Source organism: Sinocyclocheilus grahami, unplaced genomic scaffold (genome assembly GCF_001515645.1).
Source record: "Sinocyclocheilus grahami isolate Dianchi unplaced genomic scaffold, SAMN03320097.WGS_v1.1 scaffold483.1, whole genome shotgun sequence".
Classification (NCBI taxonomy): Eukaryota; Metazoa; Chordata; class Actinopteri; order Cypriniformes; family Cyprinidae; genus Sinocyclocheilus; species Sinocyclocheilus grahami.
In genome coordinates this window covers 267,792-279,890 of record NW_015505662.1, presented here as the reverse complement: position 1 = coordinate 279,890, position 12,099 = coordinate 267,792, and the positions used below count along the sequence as shown (strand labels likewise).

Below are 12,099 nucleotides of genomic sequence, written 5' to 3'. Positions count from 1 at the left end.
AGTCCACTCCAGAGCCCGCTCCAGTCCGGGAGCTCACAGAGTCCACTCCAGAGCCCGCTCCAGTCCGGGAGCTCACAGAGTCCACTCCAGAGCCCGCTCCAGTCCGGGAGCTCACAGAGTCCACTCCAGAGCCCGCTCCAGTCCGGGAGCTCACAGAGTCCACTCCAGAGCCCGCTCCAGTCCGGGAGCTCACAGAGTCCACTCCAGAGCCCGCTCCAGTCCGGGAGCTCACAGAGTCCACTCCAGAGCACGCTCCAATCCGGGAGTTTTTGCATTCGAATGTGGATTTTTTTTTTTTAATTCAACGAATATTCGAAATTTGAATTTTTTTTGACAGCCCTAATAGGTTATATTATGCCTAGGCCTATATATTATAGGATGGTTTAGTAGGTCATTATATTAGCCTAATTAATTTAATATAAACGTGCGACTATTTGACTAGAAAAACATTTTGTCAGGGGCAGGCCTAATTACTTGGCACAATGAGCCACTCCATTTTTAAAATGCTATGACATTAGGAATAGTGCGACAATCAAATCACGTCACGTTATTGCATTGTATTAATGAGCAGAGGGGCTGCCAGACAACAGCGGAGGAGGAGGCAGGAGCGGGTGGGAGGGCAGGCATTTGTGAGCCTCTGGGCTTTCAGGGCTGAACTCATGAACAGGAGCCCCCCTTGAGCTGGACGTGGGAACAGGAACTTTCTCTGGGCTAAACATGGGAACAGGAACTTTCTCTGGGCTTAAACAGTCTTTTAATGAACAAACACAGGGGAAAATCCACAACAGGAATGAGGAATAACACACGAACATAACTTGTTAGACCCAACAGAGACAGACTGCACAGATTAGGACTTAAATACTGGAGCAAATGAAGATAATTAATGACACACACCTGGACCATCCAACTTTTTGAGGAGACACTGCCTCCCTTGCCTCCTCGGAGGAAACGCCCCTGATATATATATACAGTATACACTCACCGGCCACTTTATTAGGTACACCTGTTCAAAAACATCCCAATAAAATGCACCTGTGTTCATTGTCCATAACATACGCCTGCCCATACCATAACCCCACCACTACCATGGGCCACTCGATCCCCAACGTTGACATCAGCAAACCACTCACCCACACGACGCCATACACGCTGTCTGCCGTCTGCCCTGTACAGTGAAAACGGGGATTCATCCGTGAAGAGAACACCTCTCCAAAGTGATGGAGTGTGAGCATTTGCCCACTCAAGTCAGTTACGACGATGAACTGCAGTCAGGTCGAGACCCCGATGAGGATGACGAGCATGCAGATGAGCTTCCCTGAGACAGTTTCTGACAGTTTGTGCAGAAATTCTTTGGTTATGCAAACCGATTGTTGCAGCAGCTGTCCGGGCGGCTGGTCTCAGACGATCTTGGAGGTGAAGATGCTGGATGTTCTGACCATGGTTCGCTGGAGTCCCAAAGCCTTAGAAATGGCTTTATAATCCTTTTGTCAACTGTTTTGATTTTCATCTGTTCTTGAATTTCTTTAGATCGCGGCATAATGTGTTGCTATTTAAGCATGCTTCACTTTGTCAGACAGGTTCTATTTAAGTGATTTCTTGATTCAACAGGTTTGGCAGTAATCAGGCCTGGGTGTGGCTAGTGAAATTTAACTCAGATTTCTAAAATAATGTGGTTAATTGCAGTTCTTTCATGATTTAACAGGAGGGGGCAATTAATATTTCACGTAGGGCCACGTAGGTTTGGACAGCTTTTTTCCCTTAATTTCCCCATTTAAAAACTGCATTTTGTATTTACTTGCATTATCGTTGTGTAATATTTAAATTTGTTAGATGATCTGAAACATTAAAGTGTGACAAACATGCAAAAAAATAAGAAATCAGGAAGGGGCCAACACTTTTTCACGCCACTGTATATATATATATCAGGGGCATTTCCTCCGAGGAGGGAAGGGAGGCAGTGTCTCCTCAAAAAGTTGGATGAGAAAATAATCGACATTTCAAAAATAAAACAGGCAAATATGACTAAATATGATATTAAAAGTCTAAAAGTCACTCGTTTTTATAAAGTAACACTGTCCAACAGCGACACCCACAGGTAAAATTTACAGTGGAGGCTTGCCTCCCTTCGGTCCATAAACTTACAACAGAGACTCCAAAGTGTGCCACTGTTTACAATACACTGTTTTACCACTAGGCTGCCTTTTCTGTGTTTGTTTCTTTAAACCGCTCATTAAAACAAGAACATGCAAAATGCCAAGTGATAACAGATTATGCTGCCTTATCACAATTATATCTGTTTTAAAGTAGATGATAGTGAACTTTTATGTTGTGAATGCTTTCATGCTTTTCTCCAAGCAGTTACTGACATTGGAAATAATGAAATACGGTGAAGTACTGTTCAAAGGGATGTTCAGGGGAAGTATTATATCAAATGAACTCCTAATCTCATTTCATAAAAAACACATATGGAAATTGAGTTCTTCCCTCTTGGCTTTAGAGTACAAACACTGATACGCTCTCCTCTGAATATCACAGGCATGGCCGGACATACCATTGGGATTGAGTGGGCTGCAGCCCATGGGCCCCGCCTTGTAGGGGGCCCCGCCTTTGCCCATTTACGTTTGTTTGTTTGATGTGTTCGATTTATATGACAGTCAGAATTCAGAAATTATTAGCCGCATTTCCACTGCGCACGCAAGATCTAAACGGGCCAACTGGGGCTACAGCTTACAACTACGACTTTTGAAGCCACAATCAAACAGCATAAACTGGTATTTATGATTATTTCATATAGTAGAAGGACACACGTCTGCACCAATTGGTTTGTTATCACATGGCTACTTTAAACAGCTCCATTAAGCCTTTAGCCCCAAAGAGCACACATTTAGAAAGATATGATAAATTCTCAAATGTTCACCCCTCATTTCTCATTTTACAGAAGATGATACTATATTACTATATTAATGTTCCACTAAATTATGCGATCATCTGATGAGTTTTGAGCGCTCTCTCTCGTCTTACTGCCATTACACATAGTGGGGAAGAAATGTAATCAAAACTATTTTAAATAAAAAATAGCAATTTAATGTTTCTGTTTTTATAACATACCTATGTCTATGATATAGGACTTAAGGCTGATTTATACTTCTGCGTCGGACCTACGCCGTAGCCTTTACGCCGTAGGCTATGCGTCAGTTTTCATTTATACTTCTGCGTCGTTGTCCGCGTCAGCGTGCAGTACACATGCAAACTGCTAGTCTGCAGTGTCCACGGGCATGTTGCTGGTGTAACCCGCAGTACCACGGCAAAAGCCGAAGAAGAAGCGGCTCGTCGGAGAAGCATTAAAGCCGTGATGGCGGCAAATAAATATCAAATCATTTAATCATTATTTAAAACTACAAAAAGGAGACAACAACGGAACAGGAGATGATGGCATTCTTTCAATCTGCACAAGGACTTGTACCACGGCAGCTCAACATAGTTTGTCGCGGACAACTACTGATGTATAATGCTATGTAGTATAATAAATGATAAGACACTTGTTCTTTGCTTTGTTTTATTTTATATAAGAAGGTGTAACATTAAAATATATTAAAGTGCATATAAACACACACAAAACTAAAGTATATATGGAGGTAGGGGTTCTAGCAGACCAATCCCAGCGATTGCGGTCTGCGTAGAATTGACGCACTGTTAGATTTTTGGAGAGGTGCACGTCAGGCTACGGCGTATGGGTGTGCGTCTATGCGTAAGCTACAGCGTAGGTCCGACACAGAAGTATATATCAGCCTTTAGCCTATCACACAAACAAGAGTCCTGTTTTTTTTTCCAATATCAGCACGATCGCAAATGTACAATAAACAACAACTTACAGAGTAACTTTCAGACACAAAATTCCGTTTTGCTCCTTCAGAAAAAAAAATAGAACAAACAGCAGAAACGCTGCATCTCCGAACATCAGTGTTTTGTTCTTCAGCATTACACGGACCAGCAAATGATTCAATCAGGCTATAAGTACAGTCGTTTGCAAAGTTAAATGAATCAGCTTTTTAAACGAATCGGTTGATTAAACTCACTCACTACGACAGTCACTTGCTGTCACCTACTGGCGGTTGTAGTTTCATATTTAAAAAAGTAGCTTATTTCATTTTTGCAATCATTTAATATTTCTACATTAAAATGTTATATTTAAACTTAACATTTATGCACAATCCATCTATGAATTTTGTTGATAGTGATTTCATTTGATTGTTAATAGCCAGCATGTATTTTTATTCGATTGAATTTATTGATTAAATAAGAACCTGACATAAAACATCTCTGTTTCTTTTTAGTTTTTTTTTGCTCAAAGTTATTTCAGGGTTTTGATCTCTTAACTGAGAGAACACATCCTGTTTATTATATCATAATGAATATTTAATATTACGTTTAAACTTTGACTATAGCCTAGACATGTTGCATATTAATTGTACTATTTATGAACCTCAAAGCCTATGTTGTGTTACTCCATAATGATGTTCTATTTGAGGGCATTTGTAGTGTAGGTATAGGGCCCAAACATAACCTCAAGCCTAGGGGCCACTGCCCCCCTAAGTCCTGCCCTGATCACAGGTAAAACAGCAAATGAGTAATGACATCACCAAACCAACTTCCTTGTCAAAAACAACGAACCTAATCACTGACAGAAACTCGGAGAGGGAAACTTTCCAAAAACTACCCACTATTGCAATTAAATATTTACTATACACTGTTAAATATAAAACCATGATCATCTATTGCCAACAAGCAACTTTCCACACAGTCCACACAGCAGAACAAGATTGATTTGAAATAAAAATAAGAGTTAATGGCTATTCTTGATATATAATGTATACTCAGCAGGGCTTTTGGCAGTTAAGTTTCAGGAAGAACTGCACCCAAAGCCCAAAGTTGCCATTTCCTATCAATTCCCTCCACTCCTCAACATTCACAATGCAATTTCTATATATTGTCCTGCCTGACCTCCACCCAAGATTGCCAGTTTATAATGGTGCTTTTGTTTATAAGTGTGTGTGTGTGTGTGTGTGTGTGTGTGTGTGTAGGGATGGGCATTTTTCAGAAATATTGTATTCAAATATTTGGGCTCATAAAAATTAATATTCAAAATGTTTTATTTTAATGACGTTTAACGAGAAAGACGTAATTTTTTAATCAAGTTTTTGTCACCATTTCTAAACAAGCTTATGATTATGTATTAAACACAACAATGTTCTACAACAACGTTACGCTATATAGTGCCAATTACAGTACAGAATGTACATACACTCGAGTGCGCTCTATTGTGTGAGTTGCTGAAAAATAATTTACTTAAGTCTTAAGTCACTTAAAACCCGCTCCACCAGTTAATAGACAATTTATTTAAAGTGCTCTTCATAACCTGTATGAACAACAACTTCCTTACATTACGTCAAGTCGCCTTCATTTATATAGTGCTTTTACATTATCTTACTTCCCTATCCTTATATCATATAGCCTATACTTGCTCTGTCACAAACCTGCGTCCACTACAATTAATAACAGCTGAAAAGCTATTGGCCTGGAATATGACATCCTTTATGGTATAATATTGATATGAACAACACACACAGTATCTGTTCTGTGAAAGCTAATTTATAACCACACGTTTTTCCAGGTTTGTATAGTTTTCATAAATTAACCATGCAAAATAGTACATGTCTCTCTTATCAAACCAAATACACAATAAACCAAATAACCCTGCATCATATTAAAATGATTTCGTGAGAAGGAAAGGGAAGTTGGCAACTTTAGAGATGCAAATTGTTAAAGAGAAAACACGTAACAGCAAGGGCAAAAAAATAAACCACTAGCATAGCCATGCATGAATAGTTCATTTCAAAATGACTGTCATCATGCTGATCCAAACCCATATGGTTTAACTTCCGCTGGACACATAAAGAGAATCAGGCTGACTGCAGTTAGTTTCAATGGAGACTGCGGCTATAATGCTAGGAATATTCTGGGTTCAGTACAAGTTCAAGTAATTTGTGGCATAATGCTGATTACCACAAAAATTACAACTCTTTACAAAATGCAAAAATGCAGGTTACAGTGAGGCACTTTCAATGGAAGTGAATGGGACCTATTTTTGGAAGTTCTCAAAGCCAAAATGTAAAGCATGTAATGGTATAAAAACACTTGCATTTATTTTATCTGTTAAAACCTGTATATTATTGCATAGTAAAAAAAAAATGTTTTTTTTAATGTTTTCCTCAACATTACAGTCATTATGTCATTTTACAATTGTTTTACAGTTTTAGTCATTATTTTGTTATGGCTACAAAGTTGAATATAACTAATTTAATTGTAATTTTTATTTACTTTTATGTTAATTATTTTTATATTTAATATATTATATATTATTATTTTTATTAAATATTAACTATTATATATTTTATATTGTATTTATTATTATATTAATATTGGATTTATTTATTTATTTATATGTATTAATTAAATATTTTATATTATATCTATATTATTACATTATATATAGTATATCCATATATTAGTATTATCATTATTATTATGTTGTTGTTTAATTATATTATTAAAGATAGTTTATGTCTTGTCTCCATACTATTGATACAGTTTTTTAATTCAACTGTTATTATATATTAATTATATATTTTATATTATATCATTATATTAATATTGTACTTATTTATTGCATAATATATTTATTTATTAATTATATATTTTATATTTATTTCTTTAATTATATTATTAAACATATTGTTCATGTCTTGTCTCTATACTATTGAAACAGTGAGGGACAAATGGAAATTAATTTTTGTGGTAATCAACATTATGCCAGAAGTGCACAACTTATACTAAATATTTATTTAAGTTTAAAATATATCCAAAAAGACAAATATGTTAAAAGTGAAAAAAGCAAAAAAGAACATGCATTGGACCAAACAAATGGGAGAGAAATTGAATTATTGTCACATAAAATTTCAGTTTAGCTACAATAAGAGCCCATTCATAATGGCAAAAATGGTCCTTTTAGCGGAGCTAAACAATCAGGCCCACTCAAAAGCTGCTTCTGGATTTTTGATCATTATTTACATTCCTGACCTTCTAAGATGCTGTTGTTGTGCTGAACTCACTGGCCAGAACAGCAGGCCTGAAAGCAGTACAACTTCCTGTGGGCCGGGAGAACGGGGTGGCCGAAGCGATCGAGTGTTGAGAATAACAGGAAAAGAATGAAGTAAACTTCTTAAGACTGAGCTTTCCAGCACCGTGACCTCAGACCGTCTGGCTTGAGACTCAGGTTCACACTGAACCTTTGATATGGACGCAAGGCCAATTTCACCGCTCTTTTCAACATCTTATTGTTCAACTCTTAGGACAGAAGGCAGTTCGTAACCCTTAAATTATGTTCAGTAACCAAACATTATTTGTTATAATTGGCTCAGAACCTGAACTATGTTGCAGCAGTCATAATAAACATTTTATGGCCTAAAATTGTCATTTATCAGAAACTGGAAAACTGTCAAGTCAGTTGATATTGTGATTCAAAATGCCCATGCGCTCTGCCTCAGTAAACAACATGCAACAAGCTCATTTGCATTTGTTCCAAGTAATTCCACTTACTTTCCATTCAGATCAGGCAAAATCATTTCTCAACAGATCATAGTCTAAATCTCACAGTTGTGACTATTTCTCAGAATTGCAAATTTATGTCACGCAATTCTGACTTTGTAACTCGCAATTGTGAGTTTATATCATGCAATTCTATGAAAAAAGTCAAAATTGCGAGACAAAAAGTCACAATTGTTAGACATAAAGCAGAACCGAGCTTCCATACGAATGTACTTACAAACATTTATGGTGAATTAAAATATACTTTAATGTAATTTCTAGTGAAACTTAAATGTCATGTATTTAAATATATTAATAATTACACATTTGTAATGATGACTTAGTGCATGATGATTTAGTAGATTTAAAATATATTAACTTTAAATGTAATATAAAAAACAGTTATAATGAATATCAAGTACTTTACATGTGCTTTGCTACGCTAGTCAACACATCAAAATAGGTGTATAAATGACAAAAGACTTAATGGTTTAAAATGTACTTTAAAATAAAACTTTGAATTTGACATTAATACAAAAGGTACTTTTTAAAGTGTACTTAAGTGTGTGAAGAAACAGTCATGAAAGTGATCTCTCATTAAGTTTCATTTAATTAATATTATATTATAAATCAGTGGATATGTCTGCTATAATAGGATAGGTGTGTTAAGGCCAGTTGGAGCTAAACTCTGCAGGGCATTGGCCCTCCAGGATCTAGTTAGGAGACCCCTGTCCTACAGAGTTGTTACTTTGCACATGCTTTTTGATCATTACAAATAATAATGTTATAAATAATTTTCTTAGAATAGGAGATATGCTGTCTCTCGCATCACATACATTATCAATAGTTAAGTATGTGGTCTTGAAGAGGATCCTTTTTTTATCTCCTTTGGACTCGGTCTTGACTTGGACTCAAAACTTTTGGACTTGGACTTGACTTGGACTCGAACCTCTTTGGACTCGGTCTCGACTAGTCCTGGTCTTGGACTTGTCTTGGACTCGACAAAGCTGGACTTGACTACAGCTCTACAAGTGCACATTCAATTCAATAAAGACCACTTATTTTTCACAAAGCAAAAAAAAAACCCCAAAAAAACATTCATTTACTTAGCTGTCCTATACTTTTATTGTCCTTGTGAGAAATATGAGGGAAACATGAGAGGATCATGTTATCAAATCTATAAATCAATCTGTTTATTTTTAATAGGCTGGATCTTTTTAAGAAATTAGTTTAAAGGGGTCCTTGTTTTGGGGGTGTACATGTGAACAAACACATTATTTTTCACATATTTTACATTATTACAACGGCTCGAATAGTTCCTGTATCAAATGAAGGCCCGCCTTCTGAAATACGAAATGTGTTGTGATTGGTTAGCTGGGCCAGTGTGTGCTGTGATCGGTTAGCTGGGCCAGTGTGTGCTGTGATCGGTTAGCTGGGCCAGTGTGTGCTGTGATCGGTTAGCTGGGCCAGTGTGTGCTGTGATCGGTTAGCTGGGCCAGTGTGTGCTGTGATCGGTTAGCTGGGCCAGTGTGTGCTGTGATCGGTTAGCTGGGCCAGTGTGTGCTGTGATCGGTTAGCTGGGCCAGTGTGTGCTGTGATCGGTTAGCTGGGCCAGTGTGTGCTGTGATCGGTTAGCTGGGCCAGTGTGTGCTGTGATCGGTTAGCTGGGCCAGTGTGTGCTGTGATCGGTTAGCTGGGCCAGTGTGTGCTGTGATCGGTTAGCTGGGCCAGTGTGTGCTGTGATCGGTTAGCTGGGCCAGTGTGTGCTGTGATCGGTTAGCTGGGCCAGTGTGTGCTGTGATCGGTTAGCTGGGCCAGTGTGTGCTGTGATCGGTTAGCTGGGCCAGTGTGTGCTGTGATCGGTTAGCTGGGCCAGTGTGTGCTGTGATCGGTTAGCTGGGCCAGTGTGTGCTGTGATCGGTTAGCTGGGCCAGTGTGTGCTGTGATCGGTTAGCTGGGCCAGTGTGTGCTGTGATCGGTTAGCTGGGCCAGTGTGTGCTGTGATCGGTTAGCTGGGCCAGTGTGTGCTGTGATCGGTTAGCTGGGCCAGTGTGTGCTGTGATCGGTTAGCTGGGCCAGTGTGTGCTGTGATCGGTTAGCTGGGCCAGTGTGTGCTGTGATCGGTTAGCTGGGCCAGTGTGTGTTGTGATTGGCAGCACTCGGCACCTGGTCGGGAAATATCATGCCCCTTACCATAGCCGCCTGCGAGCTTCAGTGTAAATATTGTGTCAAAATCAAATCAATTTGAGTGCGATTTAAACCTGGATGATTGTAACCACTTTAAGTTCATCTGCTTTGGGAAAGCTAGCGTGTCTCTGACACAGTGATAACACTCGTTGCCTTCTCTAGTGTTTTTTATTCAAATAAATGCCACTTGTTCTTATACTTAAAGAAATGCAGTTAGTTAGTGTTTCTTAATAGTGTCTTAATATTTTTAAGGATCACTGTACGTAGCAGGAAATATAACCGGTAAGTGAAACATAATAATATTGTAGATTTGGCCAAAATACGCGTATTGACCTAGGCTACTATTTCAAGAATTTTTAATTGAACACAATGACAAGAACAACATAAGTTGTTTGTTTGTGCTTTATCTTAACAATCAATCATCATACTAATATTATGCAAAATAAAGAACTCCTCTTACCCGAAGAATGACAAAGATCAGAAGCGCCGTGCCTTTACATACAGTTTTGACAGAAATACTCCCCATCTTCATTCATGGATCGCAATATTCCCGAGCAGCCGATCTTCAAATCATCTTCAGATAAGTTCCCCCCGCGGCTTTTCTCAACCCCACACAACTCAGAGTGTGAGCCAGAGCCCTCCACAGACACAGAGCCAGAATCTTCCGAGATTAAAGGAGCCAGCCGAGGAGAATGAGCCCATCTTCGCCCCGGAGCCCGAGCCCAAAGAAAAGTCTGACCAGGAGTGTGAGCCAGCCACATCGTCAGTGAGAATCAGAGTTTTAGTAGAGTACGAGGGCATGGAGGAAGGCCCCCACCCACATCCCCGCCACGGAGGGTGAGCTGCAGCTGGCCTCTGTAGATCTGCTCTCTCTTTTTGACCCTCTCTACTACTCTAATTCTTGCCTTTCGTCTTCGATGTCTCTGTCCAGCCCTAAGCCTTCTGAATATTTGTTGGTTTCACCGAGCCCTAAATCGTCTGTTTCTCTGCTGGTTCCCTCCATCCCTAAATCTTCTGTTTCTCCGCTTGTTCCATCCAGCCCTAAATCTTATTGAAACCTTAACTTATTTGTTTGATAAGGCATACAATCAATGTTAAAGCTTCTCTTATATTTTATTGCTATTTTACTGTTCTATTGTTTTAATTTCTTTAGTAATGTGTTTTTTTATTCTTTTTGTTGTAAAGCACATTGGGTTGGGATAATACAACTTGGGTTGTAATGTTGCTATATAAATAAAATTGCCATTGCCAGTTCACCTCAGGCCCTCCAGTCTTCAGCTCTGCCTCAGTGTGAGGTTTCTCTGTCTCTATTTCCACCCACTGTATCTCAAATTCCACCTCTGCCATGGCCTGTTATCCTACCTGCTCCGCCGGTATTCCTCGTCCCTCTGGCACCACCTTGGGCAAGCATCCATCTTACATCCACCTTCCATGCCAGCCAAGCACTCCTGTCTCCAAGTCCTGTCTCTGCTACCACCTGTCATCCCCTCAGCTCACCCTCAGCCTGCCATCACCTATGTGGGTTCGCATTGGGTCTTCCAGTCACCAGCTCCGCTTGATGACGGGATGAGGATCCCCTGTCTCTACCTCCAACCACTGGATCCCTGACTCCACCTCAGCCCAGCAACCCATCGACTCCACCGGCTCCGTCACAGGAGGTCGCTCCCCTGGCTTCTCCTCCCAGGACACCACCATGGCTCCTCCTTCCTGTGACTCCACCTCGGGCCTCCTTCCTGGCTGGGCTCTGGACCTCCACCTTTCCGTTCCTCCTACTCCCGCCTGTTCCCTGGCTCCTTTCTCCATCGTTGCCTTCCTGGCTGGGCTCTGGACCTCCACCTTTCGGTTCCTCCTACTCTCGCCTGTTCCCTGGCTCCTTCCTCCATCGTTGCCCCCCTGGTCCTGCTTGCTCCATTCTCCATCCCTCCATCTCCTGTCCTCTGTCCATGGTCGCCATGCTTTCGCTCACTACTGTCTTTTTTCATGGACTCTCCGGAACTCAAGGTCACACCTTCCAGGAGGGGGCATTCTATCATGGTTTCTGTTTTGTTGGTTTTTCATTCTAGCCCTGTGACCTAGTTTCCCCTTGTGTGTCTGATTAGTCATCATTTGCACCTGTTTAGTTAAATTATTTTGTTAGTTTCCGTATTTAAACGTTGTGTTCTTCCCCAGTGTTTGTCCGGTCTCTTTGCTGTTGTGGACTTATATTGACCTTCAGTGTGTTTTGGGAATTCATTAAAGACTCCTACTCTTTATCTTTGTCTTCAGCCC

The 12,099-nt window shown here is 39.9% G+C and overlaps 1 pseudogene; it reads right to left on the bottom strand.

Annotated features, from left to right (window-relative positions):
- The window catches only part of LOC107553843 (receptor-type tyrosine-protein phosphatase eta-like), a 35,275-nt pseudogene extending 24,865 nt beyond the window's left edge, over positions 1-10,410 (bottom strand).
- Positions 10,411-12,099: the final 1,689 nt, after the last annotated feature.